Source organism: Bactrocera dorsalis, chromosome 4, assembly GCF_023373825.1.
Source record: "Bactrocera dorsalis isolate Fly_Bdor chromosome 4, ASM2337382v1, whole genome shotgun sequence".
Taxonomy (NCBI): Eukaryota; Metazoa; Arthropoda; class Insecta; order Diptera; family Tephritidae; genus Bactrocera; species Bactrocera dorsalis.
This window is the reverse complement of record NC_064306.1, coordinates 45,633,973-45,658,913: the sequence shown is the minus strand read 5'-3', so window position 1 is coordinate 45,658,913 and position 24,941 is coordinate 45,633,973. Positions and strand designations below refer to the sequence as shown.

Genomic DNA, 24,941 nt, shown 5'->3' with positions numbered 1-24,941 from the left:
CAATCCAAGCTAATATTTTTTTGGTTAAATGAAGCTTAAAATCTTAAAATTTCCAACACTGGAGATATTCCAAAAATCCCTTGCGTTTAGGCGGTTGCATTCTGTATTCTAAATAACGATGCTTCATACCAATTATTGAGTTTAGACTTTTCCTCGACGCATTTTTGTCCACAATTATAATTTTTTGGTTTTAAATTAACCTTGAATCTTTGTATACTTATATAATAATGAACAACAGCATTTTTTATGCTCAAAATAATTTAACACTTTAATTTTGTTTCACTTACAATGTCTCGCACACATACTTACAATTATATATTATATGTACATATGTGTATGTAAGCGTCGAAATACTTCCAAAAAAGAAAAACAGCTGGCGCTAAGGGGAAATATTGCTTGTGGCACGTCAAACGCCATAAAAAGGCAATAAAACAAGACTGTCTTTTTCACAGTTCTACTGATATACAACAAATTACTCACTTGGGATTCGACACATTCCACTCTCTGTGCTTAGGATATACCGAGTTCCACTGCGTGCAAGTGGCCACTGCTTTAAAAGGACTTAAATTCTGTAAGAATCATCTCAACATATGTACATATGTATGTGTAACATCCAAGTAATTGTATCGTAATGTTTGTAACTGTATCGCAATATTTGTAACTGTATCGCTATGTTTGTGGCAGAAGTTTCGCCGAAACTTGCAGCAAGAAATACAATGGTTTTTGTGTTTAACTTGCCACACCAAATCCAATGCGACAAATTGCCAACTATTTTCAACACTTTGTCCGAAAGCGAGTGTTTGACATTTACCGTACTTACTTTTATACATGTATAAGCATGTGTGTGTGTGTGTGAATTGGTATTGTGCAACACATACCAATACATGCGTAACAGTGCTCGTTTACTGAAGACATGAACTTTGCCGACATCATAAAACTGCTGCCATTCGCACTCTTGTCCGTCCGTTTGTCTGTCTTCGTGCTCCAAATGCTGAAGCAAGCAATTCACGAACAACAACAACAACAATCTATAGTTTTATGTGTCTGATTTTATGAGCAGCTTATCTGCTTTGGTGCACTTGCCTGTGATCATTGCCACATGGGGGCAGTGTTGCAAGCAACAAATTATTTTATTCATGTCCACGCAGCTTATTTCTTAAGCAGCACTGGAGCTCATGTTTCTGTGCGTATGTGTTAAGTAAAATTTGTGGCAAGAAAAGCGAGCGGAGTTCACTTGCCGTCCTTTCTCTAGTTTCCACTAATAATTAAGCACACTTTATGCAGCAAATTAAAAAGAAATGCAAAAAAAAACTTCATATGTCCCTCTTTCATTGTCTTCGTCCTTTATTGCTTTTCCGCGTATTTTTCATTTGCATATGAATCCGTTGTTTGGCGGCGCGGTTGGCATCTAGCGCAATGTTATTTCTGTGTTTAAGTTTTTTTTTATTTTTTGTTTGAGTATTTTCCCTTTTTTAATTTTTATTTTTTGTTTTTGGCTTAAGAATTTATTTACGCTACAAAATAAAATATTTCTGCAAACCGCCAAAAATCCAGCTGCAATGCTTAGCCCTAACAATGTGAACAAAAGAGTTTTATAACACTAACATAGCGAAGAATTGGAGCAAATGCTAGTTGTTGGGAATATTAGTGCATATACATACATAACCTCCAAATAAAAATCATATGTACTCAGACAGTCCCTGTGGGAATTTCAAATTTATTTCAACTATAAAATTGAATTATATTTATAGTTTAAATAAAAATATTTGTAAGTGACGACTTAACTTGTAGCTGATTTCGTCGGTGACTTCTTTTTAAGTTGGTTTATCCTTTTTCATGGCTTACATGATGCCAAGTGCCGATCGCCTTCAAAAAATATTTTTGTACTTGGTCGAAAATATGGTCCGAATCCACGTCATGTGAGATCAAAGCGTGTTTTCATTCTCTACTCTACGGTAGCCCTGATCCATTTTCTAATCCATCACTTGAAGAGATAGTATGAATTCTGATTTCAGATTTGTATGCGATATTTTATTGAATTGCACCTCAAAGTCTAAGGTCTGTTTCGTTAAAATCAATTCTTCTTCTTCTTCTTAATTGGCGTAGACACCGCTTATGCGATTATAGCCGAGTTAAACAGCCGCACGCCAGTCGTTTCTTCTTTTCGCAACGTGGCGCCAATTGGATATTCCAAGCGAGGCCAGGTCCTTCTCCACTTGGTCCTTCCAACGGAGTGGAGGTCTTCCTCTTCATCTGCTTCCCGCGCGGGTACTGCGTCGAATACTTTCAGAGCTGGAGTGTTTTCGTCCATCCGGACAACATGACCTAACCAGCTTAGCCACTGTCTCTTAATTCGCTAAACTATGTCAATGTCGTCGTATATCTCGTATAACTCATCGTTCCATCGAATGCGATATTCGCCGTGGCCAACGCGCAAAGGACCATAAATCTTTCGCAGAACTTTTCTCTCGAAAACTCGCAATGTCGACTCATCCGTTGTTGAGGATGGAGTCATGTGTAGAAGTTCACGCAAGTGAGGAAAGTTCTCTGATTGCCATTCACTTTGGAGTGGCCAGAAACGATTCTTTTACATGTGACTCAAGCAGCTCACGACTTCCGGTTTTTGACCAAGTATCCTCTGGGTAGCCTAAGAACATCCGCTTGAAGGCGAGCTAACGTGAGAAGGCGAAACATCCCCTGCATAGGGTTGTGCGCTGGGTTTGGGACCCGGCACGTAAAAAAACACCCCCAGTGAATAGTCATAACCAGCCTCGGATGAGAGATCCCATTTTGATGACGATCAAATCAATTCCACCTACAAAATAAGAGAAAACATTTATGAGCCATTGATTATTTAAAGATAAACATAACGAAAAATACGAAATACGTTAACTTCGGTTGCCGAAGCTGTAATACTCTTCAAAAATACATTTCTGACAAAAACTTGATTCCGATCGTTCCGTTTGTATGGCAGCTATATGCTATAGTGGAGCGATATTGACAGTTCCAGTAAATGACCAACCGCTTGGGGACAAAAGAACCCGCGCAAAATTTCATCGATATCTAAAAAATTGAAGGACTAGTTCGCGTATATACACACAGACAGACATGCCCATTGATCATTAATATTTACAAACATTTTGATAAAAAAGAACTCGGAAACTATAAATAAATAGCAAAATTTTTAATTATTCATCAATATTTATTTTAGCCAGATATAATACAGTTAGGCCAACGATTTTTCCAGTCATTGAAACACTTTTCATAAGCACTTTTTGTGATGCTCTTGAGCTCCTTCAGAGAATTTTTTTTATCTCTTCGATCGACTGTAACGGGTTCCTCGAAGCGGCAATTCCAGTTTGGGGAACAAGCAAAAACTCGGGTGAATATCATGGTTGATCGATGGTATTCATTGCTTTTTTATCTTTAAATTCGGCCACAATCGTAGTGCAATGCGCTGGTGCATTATCCTCGTGTAAAATCCATGAATTGTTCTTCCACAATACCGGACGTTTTCGGCACATGACCTCACCCAAACTCTTCAATACGGTCAAATAGAACCTCTTATTAACCGTATGTCCCTCCGGAACAAATTTCATGATGCACCAAAGTACGAATATTGAAAAAACCAATAAGCATCACCTTGATTTTTGAGCAGCTTTGGCGAGGTTTTTTTTTGATTTCGGCCCGTTTTTTTCCTCTATTCCGATTATGGTTGACTTGTTTGCATGCCAAACTCATTAACCCATGTCTCATCGGTAGTTATAAAACTCTCCATGATTGTGATATCGGAATTCGCACGATCAAGCATATTCTAAGAAACTTGTTTACGGTACTTCTTTTTTAAAAAATTCAGCTTTATCGGGATGAGTCGAGCAAAAACGCGTTTCATATCTAAAATTCTAACCAAAATCATTCAAACGGACTCGCGAGAGGTGACAAGCTGTCTTGCCATCTCTCTAACACTTCATTTTTCGATTTTCAAACACCATTTCCTTCACCTTTTTAATATTTCCATCAATTGAAGAGGTTCAGAACGCGGCATGACTTCACCGATTTCTCCACTGTCTCTGGAGAACTTTGTACTACTCGTGGGCTTGTGATTTTGATAAAACTGAATCACCATAAACCTTCTTCCAACATTTCAACATTGGCACAAGAAATTTGGTTATAAATACAAAATTTGAGATAAATTCTTTCTTTGGTATTTTTATCCATTGTGAAAACCGCAACGCCCCACTGAGGTGTACCGACTTAAGCAGCTGTTGTAAACAAACTGGTTAACAGATGGTGCTTATATTTGGCATAATAATTAAGGACACTACTACTAATTTAGAAAAATACTTATTTTTGAAATATCTTTTGCCAAGGGTATTTAAATACAATTTCCGTCTGCTTTTTTGTCGCAATGTATATATAAATATACGGTCTCCAGGGTTTCCTTCAGGTCATAAAATGTTTTGCTTTAAAATGCTCATTTAAAGGATGGTTAAAAATGCATACAGGGTGTGGATGACATCCTCTTAGAACAGGCTGTGAAATTTATATACAAAGGTTAGGCTACACTGCCTGGCTGTCATGATAGTATGAAGAGAAGTTTCCGCCGAGCAGGACGTAATCGCTTTCTGCTAAGTTTAATAGAGACTTGATATCTAATTTTGATACTTCATATGGTCCCTTGAATTGAGACTTCTTAATATCTAAGCCAAGTTCTAGATAAGGCCAAACAAAAGTAGAGGAGCATTTTGCCCTGCATTTGCTACATGTGTCATCGTTAAAAATGCCCATACAGTTCGCATGTCAAGATATTTCCTTATTACTTACTAATGGGTCAAGCAAACTTTCATGGATATCATATAACAGAAGGTCTTTCTTTCAAATGTACAGATTATTTTAGATCTTCTTCGGGAGCTTTGCAAAAACTCCTGTAGACCAGCGCATTTCAGTTTGAAGTAATGTTCAATTTCACTATGACTAACCATAGATAAACCGGTGGAAAGTATAAAATTTGCACAGGAAATCCTTCTGCCATAGAGAAGTGCAAGTCTCAACAAAGTGCATCTTTTTAAGTTGGTTTAAAGCAGATAATAGTTCATGTAAGCCATGTAGTTTCTCCTTGACTGTACAGATTTAGTTAACCTTCGTATCTTTTGTAGGATTGGCGAGTTCAAAGTTAGGTGTCTGAATAGATTTTTTATAAGATTCCTACGACAGTCGGGTCTACGTAACCGGTACGAATCCAAATTTTTATTCGGCCAATGAATGTAAACTCGGGAGATTTCTGTCGCTACAACAACAACAATAACAACAGGGTTGCTTGATTCTTATTTAATGGTTTTTGGTATCACAAAGGATCAGAGTTGCCAACTGTCGAAGTATGATCTCTAAGGTCTCCATTTTATTTGAGAGAAAAAAGTCTTTATCAGGTTATGATATTCCTAGGTTAGGGGCATCAACTGCAGAAATACTAATTAAGGAAAGACACGGCTTCTTTTTCTAGTTTGCCGGCTGCTTGTGGCAGTGGAGGTACAGTTAAGAGCTTTATTATTTTATTGAGTTTTGCTCAAGTCATATGAAAAATAGACGGCTTTGAACGAAGAAGGTTTTTACTGACACCTTAACACGCTTGTTATACACTTTCTGATAACCGAATGAATGTCAAAATTAATTTCCAATTGAGTACACATGTACCATCGCGCAACAGCTTTTGCTACAAAGAAAAGCCATAAAAACAACTTCACCGACAGCAGCAGTCAACATTAGTATTCAAATCCGACTTCATGGAAATTGGTGCAGAACCAGAGGTCAGCACTCGTGTATGCCACTACTTCATACAAACCAAACAACTACAAGTATGTTATAAATGTATGAGCGTGCATGTGTGTGTGTGTGTGTTTGCAAATGCAAACAATGCCATTGCAAATATTTACCAGCATTGCCATACATACATACATACATGAGTTGGCGCGTGTGTGTGTGTTTGTTATCGCGCGAGCATTGTGTGACACCAATGCAGTGGTATTTAAATTACAAATGAAATGCCAGCGCAGAAAATGCCAACAAACACTAGCGCAAACACACTCACACATGCACTACGACGCATGTACAGCATAGATTTTATGCAAATGTATGTACATGCCGGTAGCTGTGTGTGTGTGTGCGCTGGGGGCAAATGCTCGGGAGCATTTCGCTAAAACTGTTGCAGCGCGTGCAATAATATTGCTTTGCAGCATCAATTCATATGTATGCCACTCGGACGAAAATTCCTCGAAAACAGTGTTTCCCAAACTTCATCATTTGAGTTTTCGTTGATGAAGTAATTGATCCGATCGTTCAGTTTGTTTGACAGCTATGTGCTATGTTTCGATATCAGTGCTTATCAAGCTGATCATTTAAAATATGCTACCGGGAGACGAAAATGGAAAGACTTTGCTCATAACTTTAAAATTATTTCTTTATTATTCAAAATCTATGTCGTCCCCATAAAGTAAGTCGCCTTGGCCCAAATAGACTAGTGTCAAAGTTTCTTCCAATCCCCGAAACAGTAGTAAAAGTCAATTTCCGGAGTAGCCTTCAATGCAAGTTTGCTGAAAAGTCAGAAGTTACACGGAGCTGTCTGTTTCCGGGTCGTAAGCATAGATCCAAGTCGCATCGTCATTAATAATATGTTTTATGACATTGTTGGTAGTCGGAAAGCATTGTTTCACAGACATTAACGCGACGCTGTTTTCGAAAAAAAAAATTGGTGATTTGGGAACCAATCGTGCTTTTACTTTTCTTAGGCTAAATGATCTATCAAAATGGTTTTCATTGATCCTTCCGAAATTTCAACGATTTCGGTAAAATCTCTGACTTTTAATAGACGATTCTCAAGCACCAATTTATTTATTTTATTGACGTGTTAATCATCAATTAATGGTGATGGCCCTCCTGGACGTGGTTCCTCGCCAACGCGTTCTCGATCCTCTTAGAATAATTTGTACCAATCAATAACACTTTCTCGCGACAAGCAATGATCACCTTTTCCAACATTCTGTACGTGTCGGCACCAGTTATACCAACCCAGAAAAAAAATTCCGATAAATGTGTTTGGTGAGAAATTTTAATTAAAGGGTCTAGGTCTCTGACGTTTCCTTCTGGATGTTATAGTATATTTGCGGCAAACTTAATATACACTGTTCTAGATATTGTTACCTTGATCCGAATATGGTTGAATATTAGATTAGAATCGCACATTTCCCTTTGACCCTCCATTTAAAAAAAAGAATGAAGTATATTACTGTATATTTCCGAGTACCATAGATAGCAAATGTAACGATACAGTCCCCAGCGAAACTAAGACCGAAAAACTCAGGGTTTGTCATGAACATCATGAGCTTTCTATTCAACAGAAAACTTGGATCTTGATCTCGTTACGCCTAGTCTGACCTACTTTTGATGGCAGATCCAAAGTTTTACTTTGCCAATCTATCGATTGTTGGCAATAGCCAAATTAAAAAAAAAAAGTTTTTTTAATAAAATAATAAAAAAATAAAAATAAAAAAAATATTTTTTTAATCCACCAAATTCGGACAGTTGGTGGGTCACTATAATCTTTTCCAACAATAATCCGTAATTTCCATTTTCAGCATGTGAAGCTCTTCTATAAGCCCATATTTGTACTCTATTTGCAAATTTTTGTAGTTTAGGAAACACTGCTTCAACACAACATTCAAACAATAAGATTCGAGCAACAGCGGGTTATCACACACGTTGCGTCAAAGCGGCACAGCGCCGCAAAATCCTTTCGTGCTTATACTAGTAAACTAGTCTGTGTACATTAGAGCTCCCACTCCCGGAGTGTTTTTCGAATTCCCGGGATTTCGGGATATCGAAATTTCATTTCCCGGGATTCCCGGGAAAACGGGAGAAAATAAAAATTGCTAATTATTGCTTATAAATTTAAAAAAATTAAATTAATTTTTTAATTCCAATCAGTTACATAGATTCAATTAAGTACGCCCATGTTCTTGGGTTCTTTATAATAAAAAAAATATTATTTAATAATAATTATTATTTCTTATAAATTGAAAAATTTATATAATTCAAATTGAAAAAAATATATATTTGGTATTATATATATATTATTTTGTCAAAAAACAAATAATAAAAATCACAAATCGATTTCTGTAGGAACTAATTTTGAATAGTATCTTAAAAATACAATCGCATCCATTGTTTCATCGTTTAAACTAGATCTGATTTTAGTGCAAATGCGGCCAGACACTGAAAAACAATGCTCGCTTTCGACACTAGTTGGTGGTATTGTCTTTAAAAAATTACAAGCAACCTCCAGATTGCTGTCAAGCCCGCCACCCCCAAGAAGTAAATTTATTTCCTTTGGTATCGCTTCCTCTACTGATAATGAGACATCTCTTTTTAAAACGCGAGATTCTTTGACAGTTTCTTGCAACCTTTCCTTCAACGTTTTTTTCTTTTCATTTTCGATTATTTTTAAATCGATTTCGCGATTCTCAACATCATTAGTATTGTACTTTTTGACAATTTCTACAATAAGCACGAGTGTAAGTTTGTAAAATGCAGCTGATCGTATGCTTGGCACATGCTACAGCTTGCCAATTAACAGCTGATCAAACCAATGCTGTAACTTTGATCAAACCGTGTTGTAAAGTACTAAATTCTTACTAATTGTTTTTTGGCAATGTTCATCTATTGTAAATACAACTTTGTTTATGAAAAAATAATAATTAACAGTGTTTAAAAAAAAGGACAAAAATCCCGAATATCCCGGGAAATTAATTTTAAATCCCGGGAGGAGTTTTAAGTCCGGGATCCCGGGATTTCGGGAGCCCGGGAGTGGGAGCTCTAGTGTACATGTCTATGCATACGAGTATATATGTATGTACATATTCCCACCGTATATGTATGCGTGTTGTATTTGTTCGTGCCTTACATTTGACCCCATTTGGCTGCCGCTGTTATTACTTTAGTGCTGTGACCGACCTTAAAAGCTGTTCAAATTGCTTTGTTGCTTACTTGTAGTTGTTGCAACACACTGCTGCTGTTGTTGTTGTTGCAACTGCTACTGTTGCTTCCACAGCACCCGTCACATCCACCATTACTTAATTAATTAAATTGAATTTAACCCGAATTTGCTCCTTTCTGTCTATTTTGTCGGCGCCTTTATGACAAAATTTATTGAATATTCGTCTGCTTTGGCCTTTGCTTTGGCCATTATTATGAATGTTAGGTGCACCGGTGAAAATAGGTGAAAAGGCTTGCTTCTTTTTCAATTTACTTACATCTTTGAAATGCCAATTTAGCGGAGAAAAGAAGTCTTTGGCGCATTATTAAGTACGAAATTAAATATTATAATATTTTGATGGAAATTTTAGTTTACGTTCATTGGGGGCAACGAAAATCATTAAAGAAAGTTTTACGTTATGCAACTTATCGATACTTTATTCCATGGTTTGTGTCTTATACTCGTAAAGGCAGATAAAGGAAAGTGTAAGACTCAAACAATTGAAAGACTTGCATTCCCGGAAGCCACAAAATGGCCAATTAGTATTATTTACCATCTGAGCCTCCCGCAATGTTGAGGGATCAGCCATATAACCTAACTTTACCCTGTGAAGAACCCTTGTGTAACTTGTTAGTGATTACCCTCTAATTATCTGGGCCCATGTAACATCATCGGAAGTAGATAAGAGAATAGTATTTAGTAGGGAGATTTGGAATGGATTGAATGGTTGAATTCCTGCCGGAGGTCATATAACTTACTTCAATAGCTTGGAATATGGAATGAATTTATGGTGAACCACACCACTGAAATTAATGAAAGCGTTCAGCATCCCTTCAATTTTTTAAGCAACTATAAAGGTGTTATTTTGGTTTCGAATTATTTTGGAAGCGTCATCTGCTAGATTGTTGCACTATTTGAGGCGTTTGATAAATGTAGGGCTCTCGGCTACATTGCCACGCATCTCTTTTGCCATCGCTATTCGACGTAGTTTGTTCAGGTTTTTGGTACGAGTCTATCTTTTACTAGTTTTATAACCAAACTATCTTTTTGATGTTAATTTTGAAGTAGTTTCTCTAACTTTTTCAATGTAAACGACATTAAGGGGGTGATACCTCTAATACCGTGAAAATAGGTAATTTTTTCTACTTTTATTATGGGGGAATAAAAACTGTTCACATTCAATTTTTTTGCATATACATATATTAAGAGGTATTATTGAACTACAAAATAAAAACAAAAAAAAAATGGCGGAAGTATCAACGATCCAGTAAATTGACATATTTTGCGGCCATCAACTTCCTGGCTAGGCTTCTTATCTGAAACGAAAAAAGTAAATTTTTTTTATCAGGAAGCTTTTATCAAGTGCATAGTAGAGGATTTTTAAGAATATCGAAAAATTGGGGATGTGGGAATGGATTTTGTAAAAATTGCAATTCTTACCTCTGTTTTTCGACATCAGAATAGTTAAACCACTATCAAAATGCCATTTTTCTCGGAAAAGCGCTCTATCACGCACTTGAGTATAAAATTGTTTATAAAACACGCTTTAGTTCAAGTAAATAGGTTAAATAATAAAAAAAGTCAGTTTCGAGGAAACGAACCTCAAAGTTTTGGTACTAAACAGCCGCTGCATGAAGTGCAGTGGTTCTGGGGCCTACTTCTTTGAAAATATTCGGAATAAAGCAATGAAACTTCGGAACTATATTTCTGAATAGTTTTTCAATTCATTAGAGTGAAAACAATTTTTTCATGAAAATTCTGGAGGTCTCTCTCCCCTTTAAGAGACGTGAATTGAAGACTCACATGAATCAAGTTTTCGATGACTCTAATATTTGTGTTCGTGATAAAGTAGACTCCCATAACACTCTGCGGCATTTTCAACGATTCCGTAGCCGTGATTCTATTGAAGTACCTGGAGCTTACCCCAGACAGGAAGCTCTCATGGTTGTGTATCCATTCTAATAACCGAGCGGAATCACCAGAAACAGTAAAGAATATGAGTTTGCTAGGGTGTGTAACCTTGCCCCAATTCCATCCTTTTGAATTGAGTTGGTTGTCCGATGTTCTCTTACTCTGTAGCGCTCGACATCTGGCAAGAGCTGGCGAACAAGCAATACTTGTGGACTACCAAATCCTTCTGGTCTAAAATAAACCGTAAGAGGTCCTTCGAACTACTTGCGCTTAGAAAAGCCAATATATACGCTGGACTCATCTTGTAACTTTCTACTCTATTGCCTGCTTTTGACAGAGTGAGATTGAAATTTCACGGTAGACATTCCGTTGGAAAACCCACCGAAATAGCTGGCATTGATATTAATGGCCTTAATAAATTTGTGGTAAGCTCAAAACGCTTCGCCGATCTGATGCACTTTGAGGTAGCACAAAACAAGTATCTATCTGTCCAAGTGAGCGCATCACTACTCGTACTGCACACATCATTTTTGAATCTGTTCAAGTAGATGGAATACTGTTCTTACTTATTGACATTGCATCTTTTTCAGTCAGGAATTCGACATTGCAAAGTCTTTACGAAAATTGAATAATGGGAGCAACAGTATGTTCAAAACCTCACCAACGAAGTGCTGTATAACTTTGATTTCATCAGAGCACTAAAATTTTCTTTGAAAGACATGTAGAGTTTGGTCTTTGTTCGTAGAGAGAGGACTTTACTTCTTAATTGCCTACTCAATCCGAAGTAGCACCTGTTAACAAGAGTTATTCTAACTAGAGATCGATATGAGAATCGAATCAAGGAGTTCTCAAGATTTCGAATATCCACAACTTCCACAAAGCTCTTGCCAATATTTCAAAAGTGACTGCGATTTACACTAAAAGCAGGCATCATTTACTTCCAAGAAACCAATTAAAATCATAAAAACAACAATTCTTGTTTCATTTTCACGACAGTGTACCGCACAAAATATTCATCTTTAACTTTACAAACTCTTCATGTCGCTTAATGATACCTGCTTGCTTTGTTTTATCTTCGAAATGTAGTATGCCTTTGCAAATACTTGCGCCAAGTCCATCTTTTTGTGACTTGTAGTGTTATGTAATTTTTCACTTTCCTTTTTCCATTACTACTATTTTCTACTTTATGGACTTTAATTGCATCGCAGCATCACTCTTTGCTCTCGGCGGAATTTGAAAACGAAATGAGTTGCAAACTCCTTCGCGAACTGAAAGCGACCTGACTAAAACACTGTTTGAATTAACAAGTAAGGCGGAACTTTGTGCGGGCGAGAAATATTAGAGATTAAGTTTTTTGTTAAAATCAAGAATCACCCTCTCCGGTAATTTTGTACACTCACACACCCACTCTATCTAGTATCAGTATCCAATTGACAACATTGCAATTAGAACCCATTACACTTTTTTATAGGGAACTATGCGATGTCAAACCAAATATTGTGAAATTAAGAATGGAGATTTTCCGTTAGTTCGCCACGATGTTTACAAATGATCAGTATCAGTCTGTATATATTCGAACTAGTCCCTCATCCAACAAATTTCCTTCTTTCGGGTTTAAATTTTTGACCGAAAAGAGATCTTGTATCTGAAAACCTTCCAGTTTAACATATTTCTTATGAAAATTCCCCAGATCTAGAAATATTTAGAAATAAGTTGCATCAGGTTAAACTAACCATTCACTAAGTAAACTCAACCATTGCCACAAAACAGTTCAAACAAAAAGCCACTCGAACAAAGTAAATCGCTTTGCACATTCAACAAATTCCAACCGTTATTTTTGTTTTTGGTAGAGTGAAAAGTTTTGTTCAGACGTCGGACGAACATGCATAAACTTCGAAGTCTTCTTTTCAACTGTGGATGACCTTAAGGACTACCACGCTTTCTATTCTTTTAAGAAACTTAGTTGCGTTTCGGCGAAATTTACATTTTTCATTTGCGAAAGAAGTCTCTAAAAGTGTATTTTCTGTTTAAATGTTAAACGTTGAGGCATACATTTTAACATTTCAAGCATCAAGCATTTCGCGCCATTAACGTAAGTATATGAAGAAAGCTAGATAGCAACGGTTTTAATAAAGGCTTTGTGGATAGGCCATGCACCGGTTCAGGGTGCAACTTCTGTGGATAGGTCCTGAAACGGTTTATGGTACAGCTTCTGTGGATAGGCGCTGCTACGTTTTAGGGTACAGCTTCTGTAGATAGGCCCTGCTACCGCTTAGGGTACAGCTTCTGTGGATAGGCCCTGCTACGGTTCTAGGTACAGCTTCTGTAGATAGGCCCTGCTACGGTTTTAGGTACCGCTTTTGTGGATAGGCCCTGAAAAGGTTTAGAGTAAAGCTTTTACGGATAGGTCCTGAAACGGTTTAGGGTACAGCTTTTACGGATAGGCCCTGCTACGGTTTAGGGCACAGCTTCTCTGGATAGGCTCTGTTACGGTTTAGAGCACAGCTTCTGTGGATAGGCCCTGCTACGGTTTAGGGTACAACTTCTGTAGATAGGCCCTGCTACGGTTTAGAGCACAGCTTCTGTGGATAGGCTTAGGGTACAGCTTCTCTGAATAGGCTCTGTTACGGTTTAGGGCACAGCTTCTCTGGATAGGCCCTGTTACATTTTAGGGTACAGCTTTTCTGGATAGGCCCTGCTACGGTTTAGAGCACAGCTTCTGTGGATAGGCCCTGCTACGGTTTAGAGTAAAGCTTCTGTGGATAGGCCCTGAAACGGTTTAGGGTACAGCTTCTGTGGATAGGCCCTGCTACCGTTTAGGGTACAGCTTCTGTGGATAGGCCCTACTACGGTTTATGGTACAGCTTCTGTGGATAGGCCCTGCAACGGTTTAGGGAACAACTTTTGTGGATAGGTTGAGGGTACAGCTTTTGGGGATAGGCGCTGCTACGGTTTAGGGTACAGCTTCTGTGGATACGCCCTGCTACGATTTAGGGTACAGCTTTTGTGCGTAGGCCCTGCTACGGTTTAGGGTACAGCTTCTGTGGATAGGCCCTGCTACGATTTAGGGTACAGCTTCTGTGGATAGGCCCTGCTACGGTTTAGGGTACAGCTTCTGTGGATAGGCCCTGCTACGGTTTAGGGTACAGCTTCTGTGGATAGGCCCTGCTACGGTTTAGGGTACAGCTTTTCTGGATAGGCCCTGCTGCGGTTTAGGGTACAGCTTCTGTGGATAGGCCCTGCTACGGTTTAGGGTACAGCTTCTGTGGATAGGCCCTGCTACGGTTTAGGGTACAGCTTCTGTGGATAGGTCCTGCTACCGTTTAGGGTACATCTTCTGTGGATAGGTCGTGCTACCGTTTAGGGTACAGCTTCTGTGGACAGGCCCTACTACGGTTTATGGTACAGCTTCTGTGGATAGGCCTTGCTACCGTTTAGGGTACAGCTTGTGTGGATAGGTCTTGCTACGGTTTAGAGCACTGCTTCTGTAGATAGGTTTAGGGTACAGCTTCTGTGGATAGGCCCTGCTACAGTTTTGGGGACAGCTTCTGTAGATAGGCCCTGCTACCGTTTAGGGTCGAGCTTCTGTGGATAGGCCCTGCTACGGTTTAGGGTACAGCTTTTCTGGATAGGCCAGCTACGGTTCAGGGTATAGCTTTTGTGGATAGGCCCTGCTACCGTTTAGGGTCCAGCTTCTGTTGATAGGCCCTGCTACGGTTTAGGGTACAGCTTTTGCGGATAGGCCCTGCTACGGTTTAGGGTACAGCTTCTGTGGATAGGCCCTGCTACGGTTTAGGGTACAGCTTTTCTGGATAGGCCCTGCTACGGTTTAGGGTACAGCTTCTGTGGATAGGCCCTGCTACGGTTGAGGGTACAGCTTTTCTGGATAGGCCCTGCTACGGTTTAGGGTACAGCTTCTGTGGATAGGCCCTACTACGGTTTATGGTACAGCTTCTGTGGATAGGCGCTGCTACGTTTTAGGGTACAGCTTCTGTAGATAGGCCCTGCTACCGTTTAGGGTACAGCTTCGGTGGATAGGTCTTGCTACGGTTTAGAGCACTGCTTCTGTAGATAGGCCCCGCTACGGTTTAGGGTACAGCTTTTGTACAGCTTCTCTGGATAGGCCCTGCTACGGTTTAGGGTACTGCTTCTGTGGATAGGCCCTGCTACGGTTTAGGGTACAGCTTCTGTGGATAGGCCTCGCTACGGTTTAGGGTAGAGCTTCTGTAGTTAGGCCCTGCTACCGTTTAGGGTACAGCTTCTCTGAATAGGCCCTGCTACGGTTTAGGGTACAGCTTCTGTGGATAGGCCCTGCTACGGTTTTGGGTACAGCTTCTGTAGATAGGCCCTGCTACGGTTTAGGGTACAGCTTCTGTGGATAGGCCCTGCTACGGTTTTGGGTACAGCTTCTGTAGATAGGCCCTGCTATCGTTTAGGGTCGAGCTTCTGTAGGTAGGCCCTGCTACCGTTTAGGGTCCAGCTTCTGTGGATAGGTCCTGCTACCGTTTAGGGTACAGCTTCTGTCGATAGGCCCTACTACGGTTTAGGGTACAGCTTCTGTGGATAGGCCCTGCTACGGTTTAGGGTACTGCTTCTGTGGATAGGCCCTGCTACGGTTTAGGGTACAGCATTTCTGGATAGGCCCTGCTACGGTTTAGGGTACAACTTCTGTAGATAGGCCCTGCTACGGTTTAGGGTACAGCTTTTGTGGATGAGCCCTGAAAAGGTTTAGGGTACAGCTTTTCTGGATAGGCCCTGCTACGGTTTAGAGCACAGCTTCTGTGGATAGGCCCTGCTACGGTTTCGGGTACAGCATCTCTGGGTACAGATTTTCTGGATAGGCCCTGCAACGGTTTAGAGAACAACTTTTGTGGATAGGCCCTGCAACGGTTTAGGGTACAGCTTTTGTGGATAGGCCCTGCTACGGTTTAGAGCACAGCTTCGGTGGATAGGCCCTGATACGGCTTAGGGTACTGCTTCTCTGAATAGGCTCTGTTACGGCTTAGGGCACAGCTTCTGTGGATAGGCCCTGATACGGCTTAGGGTACAGCTTCTCTGAATAGGCTCCGGTAGCAGGACCTATCCACAGAAGCTGTACCCTAAACCGCAGGGCCTATCCACAAAAGCAGTACCCTAAACCGCAGCAGGGCCTATCCACAAAAGCAGTACCCTAAACCGTAGCAGGGCCTATCCAGAAAGCTGTACCCTAAACCGCAGCAGGGCCTATCCAGAAAAGCTGTACCCTAAACCGTAGCAGGGCCTATTCACAAAAGCTGGAACCTAAACGGTAGCAGGGCCTATCCACAAAAGCTGTACCCTAAACCGTAGTAGGCCCTATCCAGAAAAGCTGTACCCTAAACCGCAGCAGGGCCTATCCACAAAAGCTGGAACCTAAACGGTAGCAGGGCCTATCCACAAAAGCAGTACCCTAAACCGTAGCAGGGCCTATCCACAAAAGCTGTACCCTAAACCGCAGCAGGGCCTATCCACAAAAGCTGTACCCTAAACCGCAGCAGGGGCTATCCACAAAAGCAGTACCATAAACCGTAGCAGGGCCTATCCAGAAAAGCTGGACCCTAAACGGTAGCAGGGCCTATCCACAAAAGCTGTACCCTAAACCGTAGCAGGGCCTATCCAGAAAAGCTGGAACCTAAACGGTAGCAGGGCCTATCCAGAAAAGCTGTACCCTAAACCGCAGTAGGGCCTATCCAGAAAAGCTGTACCCTAAACGGTAGCAGGGCCTATCCACAAAAGCTGGACCCTAAACGGTAGCAGGGCCTATCCACAAAAGCTGTACCCTAAACCGCAGCGGGGGCTATCCACAAAAGCAGTACCCTAAACCGTAGCAGGGCCTATCCAGAAAAGCTGTACCCTAAACCGTAGCAGGGCCTATCCACAAAAGCTGTACCCTAAACCGCAGCAGGGCCTATCCACAAAAGCTGTACCCTAAACCGTAGCAGGGCCTATCCACAAAAGCTGTACCCTAAACCGCAGCAGGGCCTATCCACAAAAGCAGTACCCTAAACCGTAGCAGGGCCTATCCACAAAAGCTGTACCCTAAACCGTAGCAGGGCCTATCCAGAAAAGCTGTACCCTAAACCGTAGCAGGGCCTATCCAGAAAAGCTGTACCCTAAACCGCAGCAGGGCCTATCCAGAAAAGCTGTACCCTAAACCGTAGCAGGGCCTATCCACAAAAGCTGGACCCTAAACGGTAGCAGGGCCTATCCACAAAAGCTGTACCCAAAACCGTTGCATGGCATATCCACAAAAGCTGGACCCTAAACGGTAGTAGGGCCTATCCAGAAAAGCTGTACCCTAAACCGTAGCAGGGCCTATCCACAAAAGCTGTACCCTAAACTGCAGCAGGGCCTATCCACAGAAGCTGTACCCTAAACCGCAGCAGGGTCTATCCACAAAAGCAGTACCCTAAAAAAGCTGTACCCTAAACCGCCGCAGGGCCTATCCACAAAAGCTGGACCCTAAACGGTAGCAGGGCCTATCCACAAAAGCTGTACCCTAAACCTTTTCTGGGCCTGTCCACAGAAGCTGGACCCTAAACGGTAGCAGGGCCTATCCAGAAAAGCTGTACCCTAAACCGCAGCAGGGCCTATCCACAAAAGCTGGAACTTAAACCGGTAGCAGGGCCTATCCAGAAAAGCTGTACCCTAAACCGTAGCAGGGCCTATCCACAAAAGCTGTACCCTAAACCGCAGCAGGGCCTATCCAGAAAAGCTGTACCCTAAACCGTAGCAGGGCCTATCCAGAAAAGCTGTACCCTAAACCGTAGCAGGGCCTATCTACAGAACCTGTACCCTAAACCCTAGCAGGGCCTATCCACAAAAGCAGTACCCTAAACCGTAGCAGGGCCTATCCAGAAAAGCTGTACCCTAAACCGCAGCAGGGCCTATCCACAAAAGCAGTACCCTAAACCGTAGCAGGGCCTATCCACAAAAGCTGTACCCTAAACCGCAGCAGGGCCTATCCAGAAAAGCTGTACCCTAAACCGTAGCAGGGCCTATCCAGAAAAGCTGTACCCTAAACGGTAGCAGGGCCTATCCAGAAAAGCTGTACCCTAAACCGTAGCAGGGCCTATCCAGAAAAGCTGTACCCTAAACCGCAGCAGGGCCTATCCAGAAAAGCTGTACCCTAAACCGCAGCAGGGCCTATCCACAAAAGCAGTACCCTAAACCGTAGCAGGGCCTATCCAGAAAAGCTGTACCCTAAACCGCAGCAGGGCCTATCCAGAAAAGCTCTACCCTAAACCGTAGCAGGGCCTATCCACAAAAGCTGGAACCTAAACGGTAGCAGGGCCTATCCACAAAAGCTGTACCCTAAACCGCAGCAGGGCCTATCCAGAAAAGCTGTACCCTAAACGGTAGCAGGGCCTATCTACAGAAGCTGTACCCTAAACGGTAGCAGCGCCTTTCCACAGAAGCTGTGCTCTAAACCGTAGCAGGGCCTATCCAGAAAAGCTGTACCCTAAACCGCAGCAGGGCCTAACCAGAAATGCTGTACCCGAAACCGTAGCAGCGTCTATCCACAAAAGCTGTGCTCTAAACCGTTGCAGGGCCTATCCACAAAAGCTGGAACTTAAACGGTAGCAGGGCCTATCCACAAAAGCTGTACCCAAAACCGTTGCAGGGCATATCCACAAAAGCTGGACCCTAAACGGGAGCGGGGGCTATCCAGAAAAGCTGTACCCTAAACCGCAGCAGGGCCTATCCAGAAAAGCTGGAACCTAAACGGTAGCAGGACCTATCCAGAAAAGCTGTACCCTAAACCGCAGCAGGGCCTATCCAGAAAAGCTGTACCCTAAACCGCAGCAGGGCCTATCCACAAAAGCAGTACCCTAAACCGTAGCAGGGCCTATCCACAAAAGCAGTACCCTAAACCGTAGCAGGGCCTATCCACAAAAGCTGTACCCTAAACGGTAGCAGGGCCTATCCACAAAAGCTGTACCCTAAACCGCAGCAGGGCCTATCCACAAAAGCTGTACCCTAAACCGCAGCAGGGCCTATCCACAAAAGCAGAACCCTAAAAAAGCTGTACCCTAAACCGTAGCAGGGCCTATCCAGAAAAGCTGTACCCTGAACCGTAGCAGGGCCTATCCAGAAAGCTGTACCCTAAACCGTAGCAGGGCCTATCCAGAAAAGCTGTACCCTAAACCGTAGCAGGGCCTATCCAGAAAAGCTGTACCCTAAACCGTAGCAGGGCCTATCCACAAAAGCTGTACCCTAAACCGTAGCAGGGCCTATCCACAAAAGCTGTACCCTAAACCGTAGCAGGGCCTATCCACAAAAGCTGTACCCTAAACCGCAGCAGGGCCTATCCACAAAAGCTGTACCCTAAACCGTAGCAGGGCCTATCCACAGTAGCTGTACCCTAAACCGCAGCAGGGCCTATCCACAAAAGCTGTACCCTAAACCGTAGCAGGGCCTATCCAGAAAAGCTGTACCCTAAACCGTAGCAGGGCCTATCCAGAAAAGCTGTACCCTAAACCGTAGCAGGGCCTATCCAGAAAAGCTGTACCCTAAACCGTAGCAGGGCCTATCCACAAAAGCTGTACCCTAAACCGCAGCAGGGCCTATCCACAAAAGCTGTACCCTAAACCGTAGCAGGGCCTATCCACAAAAGCTGTACCCTAAACCGTAGCAGGGCCTATCCACAAAAGCTGTACCCTAAACCGTAGCAGGGCCTATCCAGAAAAGCTGTACCCTAAACCGTAGCAGGGCCTATCCAGAAAAGCTGTACCCTAAACCGTAGCAGGGCCTATCCAGAAAAGCTGTACCCTAAACCGCAGCAGGGCCTATCCAGAAAAGCTGTACCCTAAACCGTAGCAGGGCCTATCCACAAAAGCTGTACCCTAAACCGTAGCAGGGCCTATCCACAAAAGCTGTACCCTAAACCGTAGCAGGGCCTATCCACAAAAGCTGTACCCTAAACCGTAGCAGGGCCTATCCACAAAAGCTGTACCCTAAACCGCAGCAGGGCCTATCCACAAAAGCTGTACCCTAAACCGCAGCAGGGCTATCCAGAAAAGCTGTACCCTGAACCGTAGCAGGGCCTATCCACAAAAGCTGTACCCTAAACCGTAGCAGGGCCTATCCACAAAAGCTGTACCCTAAACCGTAGCAGGGCCTATCCAGAAAAGCTGTACCCTAGACCGTAGCAGGGCCTATCCAGAAAAGCTGTACCCTAAACCGCAGAAGGGCCTATCCGCAAAAGCTGTACCCTAAACCGTAGCAGGGCCTATCTACAGAAGTTGTACCCTAAACCGTAGCAGGGCCTATCCAGAAATGCTGTGCCCTAAACCGTAGCAGGGCCTATCCACAAAAGCTGTACCCTAAACCGCAGCAGGGCCTAACCAGAAATGCTGTACCCGAAACCGTAGCAGCGTCTATCCACAAAAGCTGTGCTCTAAACCGTTGCAGGGCCTATCCACAAAACCTGTACCCTCAACCGTAGCAGGGCCTATCCAGAAAAGCTGTACCCTAAACCGCAGCAGGGCCTAACCAGAAATGCTGTACCCGAAACCGTAGCAGCGTCTATCCACAAAAGCTGTGCTATAAACCGTAACAGCGCCTGTCCAGAAAAGCTGTACCCTAAACTGCAGCAGGGCCTATCCACAAAAGCAGTACCCTAAACCGTAGCACGGCCTATCCGCAAAAGCTGTACCCTAAACCGCAGCAGGGCCTATCCACAAAAGCTGTACCCTAAACCGTAGCAGGGCCTATCCACAAAAGCTGTACCCTAAACCGCAGCAGGGCCTATCCAGAAAAACTGTACCCTAAACCGTAGCAGGGCCTATCCACAGAAGCTGTACCCTAAACCGCAGCAGGGCCTATCCAGAAAAGCTGTACCCTAAACCGTAGTAGGGCCTATCCACAAAAGCTGTACCCTAAACGGTAGCAGGGCCTATCTACAGAAGCTGTACCCTAAACGGTAGCAGCGCCTTTCCACAGAAGCTGTACCCTAAACCGTAGCAGGGCCTATCCACAAAAGCTGTACCCTAAACCGCAGCAGGGCCTATCCAGAAAAGCTGTACCCTAAACCGTAGCAGGGCCTATCCACAGAAGCTGTACCCTAAACCGTAGCAGGGCCTATCCACAAAAGCTGTACCCTAAACCGCAGCAGGGCCTATCCAGAAAAGCTGTACCCTAAACCGTAGCAGGGCCTATCCACAAAAGCTGTACCCTAAACCGCAGCAGGGCCTATCCAGAAAAGCTGTACCCTAAACCGCAGCAGGGCCTATCCACAAAAGCCGTAGCAGGGCTATCCACAAAAGCTGTACCCTAAACCGTAGCAGGGCCTATCGAGAAAAGCTGTACCCTAAACCGCAGCAGGGCCTATCCAGAAAAGCTGTACCCTAAACCGCAGCAGGGCCTATCCACAAAAGCAGTACCCTAAACCGCAGCAGGGCCTATCCACAAAAGCTGTACCCTAAACCGTAGCAGGGCCTATCCACAAAAGCTGTACCCTAAACCGTAGCAGGGCCTATCCAGAAAAGCTGTACCCTAAACCGTAGCAGGGCCTATCCACAAAAGCTGTACCCTAAACCGCAGCAGGGCCTATCCACAAAAGCTGTACCCGAAACCGTAGCAGCGTCTATCCACAAAAGCTGTGCTCTAAACCGTTGCAGGGCCTATCCACAAAACCTGTACCCTCAACCGTAGCAGGGCCTATCCACAGAAGCTGTGCTCTAAACCGTAGCAGGGCCTATCCAGAAAAGCTGTACCCTAAACCGCAGCAGGGCCTAACCAGAAAGCAGGGCCTATCCACAAAAAGCTGTACCCTAAACCGTAGCAGGGCCTATCCACAAAAGCTGTACCCTAAACCGTAGGCCTATCCACAAAAGCTCTACCCTAAACCGTTGCAGGGCCTATCCACAAAAGCTGTACCCTAAACCGCAGCAGGGCCTATCCAGAAAAGCTGTACCCTAAACCGTAGCAGGGCCTACGCACAAAAGCTGTACCCTAAATCGTAGCAGGGCGTATCCACAGAAGCTGTACCCTAAACCGTAGCAGCGCCTATCCACAAAAGCTGTACCCTTAACCGTAGCAGGGCCTATCCAGAAAAGCTGTACCCTTAACCGTAGCAGGGCCTATCCACAAAAGCTGTACCCTAAACGGTAGCAGGGCCTATCCAGAAAAGCTGTACCCGAAACCGTAGCAGCGTCTATCCACAAAAGCTGTGCTCTAAACCGTTGCAGGGCCTATCCACAAAACCTGTACCCTCAACCGTAGCAGGGCCTGCCCAGAAATGCTGTGCCCTAAACCGTAGCAGGGCCTATCCACAAAAGCTGTACCCTAAACGGTAGCAGGGCCTATCTACAGAAGCTGTACCCTAAACGGTAGCAGCGCCTTTCCACAGAAGCTGTGCTCTAAACCGTAGCAGGGCCTATCCAGAAAAGCTGTACCCTAAACCGCAGCAGGGCCTAACCAGAAATGCTGTACCCTAAACCGTAGCAGTGCCTATCCGCAAAAGCTGTACCCTAAACCGTAGCATGGCCTATCCAGAAAAGCTGTACCCTAAACCGTAGCAGGGCCTATCCAGAAAAGCTGTACCCTAAACCGTAGCAGGGCCTATCCACAAAAGCTGTACCCTAAACCGTAGCAGGGCCTATCCAGAAAAGCTGTACCCTAAACCGCAGCAGGGCCTATCCACAAAAGCAGTACCCTAAACCGTAGCAGGGCCTATCCACAAAAGCTGTACCCTAAACCGCAGCAGGGCCTATTCGAAAAAGCTGTACCCTAAACCGTAGCAGGGCCTATCCAGAAAAGCTGTACCCTAAACCGCTGCAGGGCCTATCCACAAAAGCAGTACCCTAAACCGTAGCAGGGCCTATCCACAAAAGCAGTACCCTAAACCGTAGCAGGGCCTATCCACAGAAGCTGTACCCTAAACCGTAGCAGGGCCTATGCACATAAGCTGTACCCTAAACCGTAGCAGGGCCTATCCACAGAAGCTGTACCCTATCCCGTAGCAGGGCCTATCCACAAAAGCTGTACCCTAAACCGCAGCAGGGCCTATCCACAAAAGCAGTACCCTAACCCGTAGCAGGGCCTATCCACAAAAGCTGTACCCTAAACCGCAGCAGGGCCTATCCACAAAAGCAGTACCCTAAACCGTAGCAGGGCCTAACCAGAAAAGCTGGACCCTAAACGGTAGCAGGGCCTAACCAGAAAAGCTATACCCTAAACCGTAGCAGGGCCTATCCAGAAAAGCTGTACCCTAAACTGCAGCAGGGCCTATCCACAGAAGCTGTACCCTAAACCGCAGCAGGGTCTATCCACAAAAGCAGTACCCTAAACCGTAGCAGGGCCTATACACAAAAGCTGTACCCTAAACCGAAGCAGGGCCTATCCACAAAAGCAGTACCCTAAACCGTAGCAGGGCCTATCCACAAAAGCTGTACCCTAAACCAGCAGGGCCTATCCAGAAAAGCTGTACCCTAAACTGCAGCAGGGCCTATCCACAAAAGCAGAACCCTAAACCGCAGCAGGGCCTATCCACAAAAGCAGACCCTAAACCGTAGCAGGGCCTATCCAGAAAATCTGGACCCTAAACGGTAGCAGGGCCTAACCAGAAAAGCTGGAACCTAAACGGTAGCAGGGCCTATCCACAAAACCGCCGCAGGGCCTATCCACAACAGCTGTACCCTAAACCGTAGCAGGGCCTATCTAGAAAATCTGTACCCTAAACCGTTGCAGGGCCTATCCACAAAAGCTGTACCCTAAACCGCAGCAGGGCCTATCCACAACAGCTGTACCCCAAAACCGTAGCAGGGCCTATCTAGAAAATCTCTACCCTAAACCGTTGCAGGGCCTATCCACAAAAGCTGTACCCTAAACCGCAGCAGGGCCTATCCAGAAAAGCTGTACCCTAAACCGCAGCAGGGCCTATCCACAGAAAAGCTGAACCCTAAACGGTAGCAGGGGCTAACCAGAAATGCTGTACCCTAAACCGCAGCAGGGCCTATCCATAAAAACTGGAACCTAAACGGTAGCAGGGCCTATCCACAAAAGCTGTACCCTAAACGGTAGCAGGGCCTATCCACAAAAGCTGTACCCTAAACCGCAGCAGGGCCTATCCACAAAAGCTGTACCCTAAACCGCAGCAGGGCCTATCCAGAAAAGCTGTACCCTAAACCGCAGCAGGGCCTATCCAGAAAAGCTGTACCCTAAACCGTAGCAGGGCCTATCCACAAAAGCTGTACCCTAAACCGCAGCAGGGCCTATCCAGAAAAGCTGTACCCTAAACCGTAGCAGGGCCTATCCACAAAAGCTGTACCCTAAACCGCAGCAGGGCCTATCCAGAAAAGCTGTACCCTAAACGGTAGCAGGGCCTATCCACAGAAAAGCTGTACCCTAAACTGTAGCAGGGCCTATCCAGAAAAGCTGGACCCTAAACGGTACCAGGGCCTATCCAGAAAAGCTGTACCCTAAACCGCAGCAGGGCCTATCCACAAAAGCAGTACCCTAAACCGTAGCAGGGCCTATCCACAAAAGCTGTACCCTAAACCGTAGCAGGGCCTATCCAGAAAAGCTGTACCCTAAACCGTAGCAGGGCCTATCCACAAAAGCTGTACCCTAAACCGCAGCAGGGCCTATCCAGAAAAGCTGTACCCTAAACCGTAGCAGGGCCTATCCACAAAAGCTGTACCCTAAACCGTAGCAGGGCCTATCCACAAAAGCTGTACCCTAAACCGTAGCAGGGCCTATCCAGAAAAGCTGTACCCTGAACCGTAGCAGGGCCTATCCACAAAAGCTGGAACTTAAACGGTAGCAGGGCCTATCCACAAAAGCTGTACCCAAAACCGTTGCATGGCATATCCACAAAAGCTGGACCCTAAACGGTAGTAGGGCCTATCCAGAAAAGCTGTACCCTAAACCGCAGCAGGGCCTATCCAGAAAAACTGTACCCTAAACCGTAGCAGGGCCTATCCACAGAAGCTGTACCCTAAACCGCAGCAGGGTCTATCTACAAAAGCAGTACCCTAAACCG

At 44.0% G+C, this 24,941-nt stretch overlaps 1 protein-coding gene across 3 annotated transcripts in view; it reads right to left on the bottom strand.

The window, feature by feature from the left end:
- The window catches only part of LOC105228709 (dynein axonemal intermediate chain 4), a 122,007-nt gene that overhangs the window by 5,116 nt on the left and 91,950 nt on the right, over positions 1-24,941 (bottom strand). Inside the window, exon 5 of one of the 3 annotated variants that reach the window (XR_007422707.1) lies at positions 1,711-2,815. The exons of 1 other annotated variant lie outside the window; for it this stretch is intronic. The gene's annotated coding sequence lies outside the window, so the exon portion shown is untranslated. Of the gene's footprint in view, positions 1-1,710; positions 2,816-10,152; positions 10,342-24,941 lie in introns of those variants that run through there. One more of the 3 variants, XR_007422705.1, reaches the window with a different exon arrangement.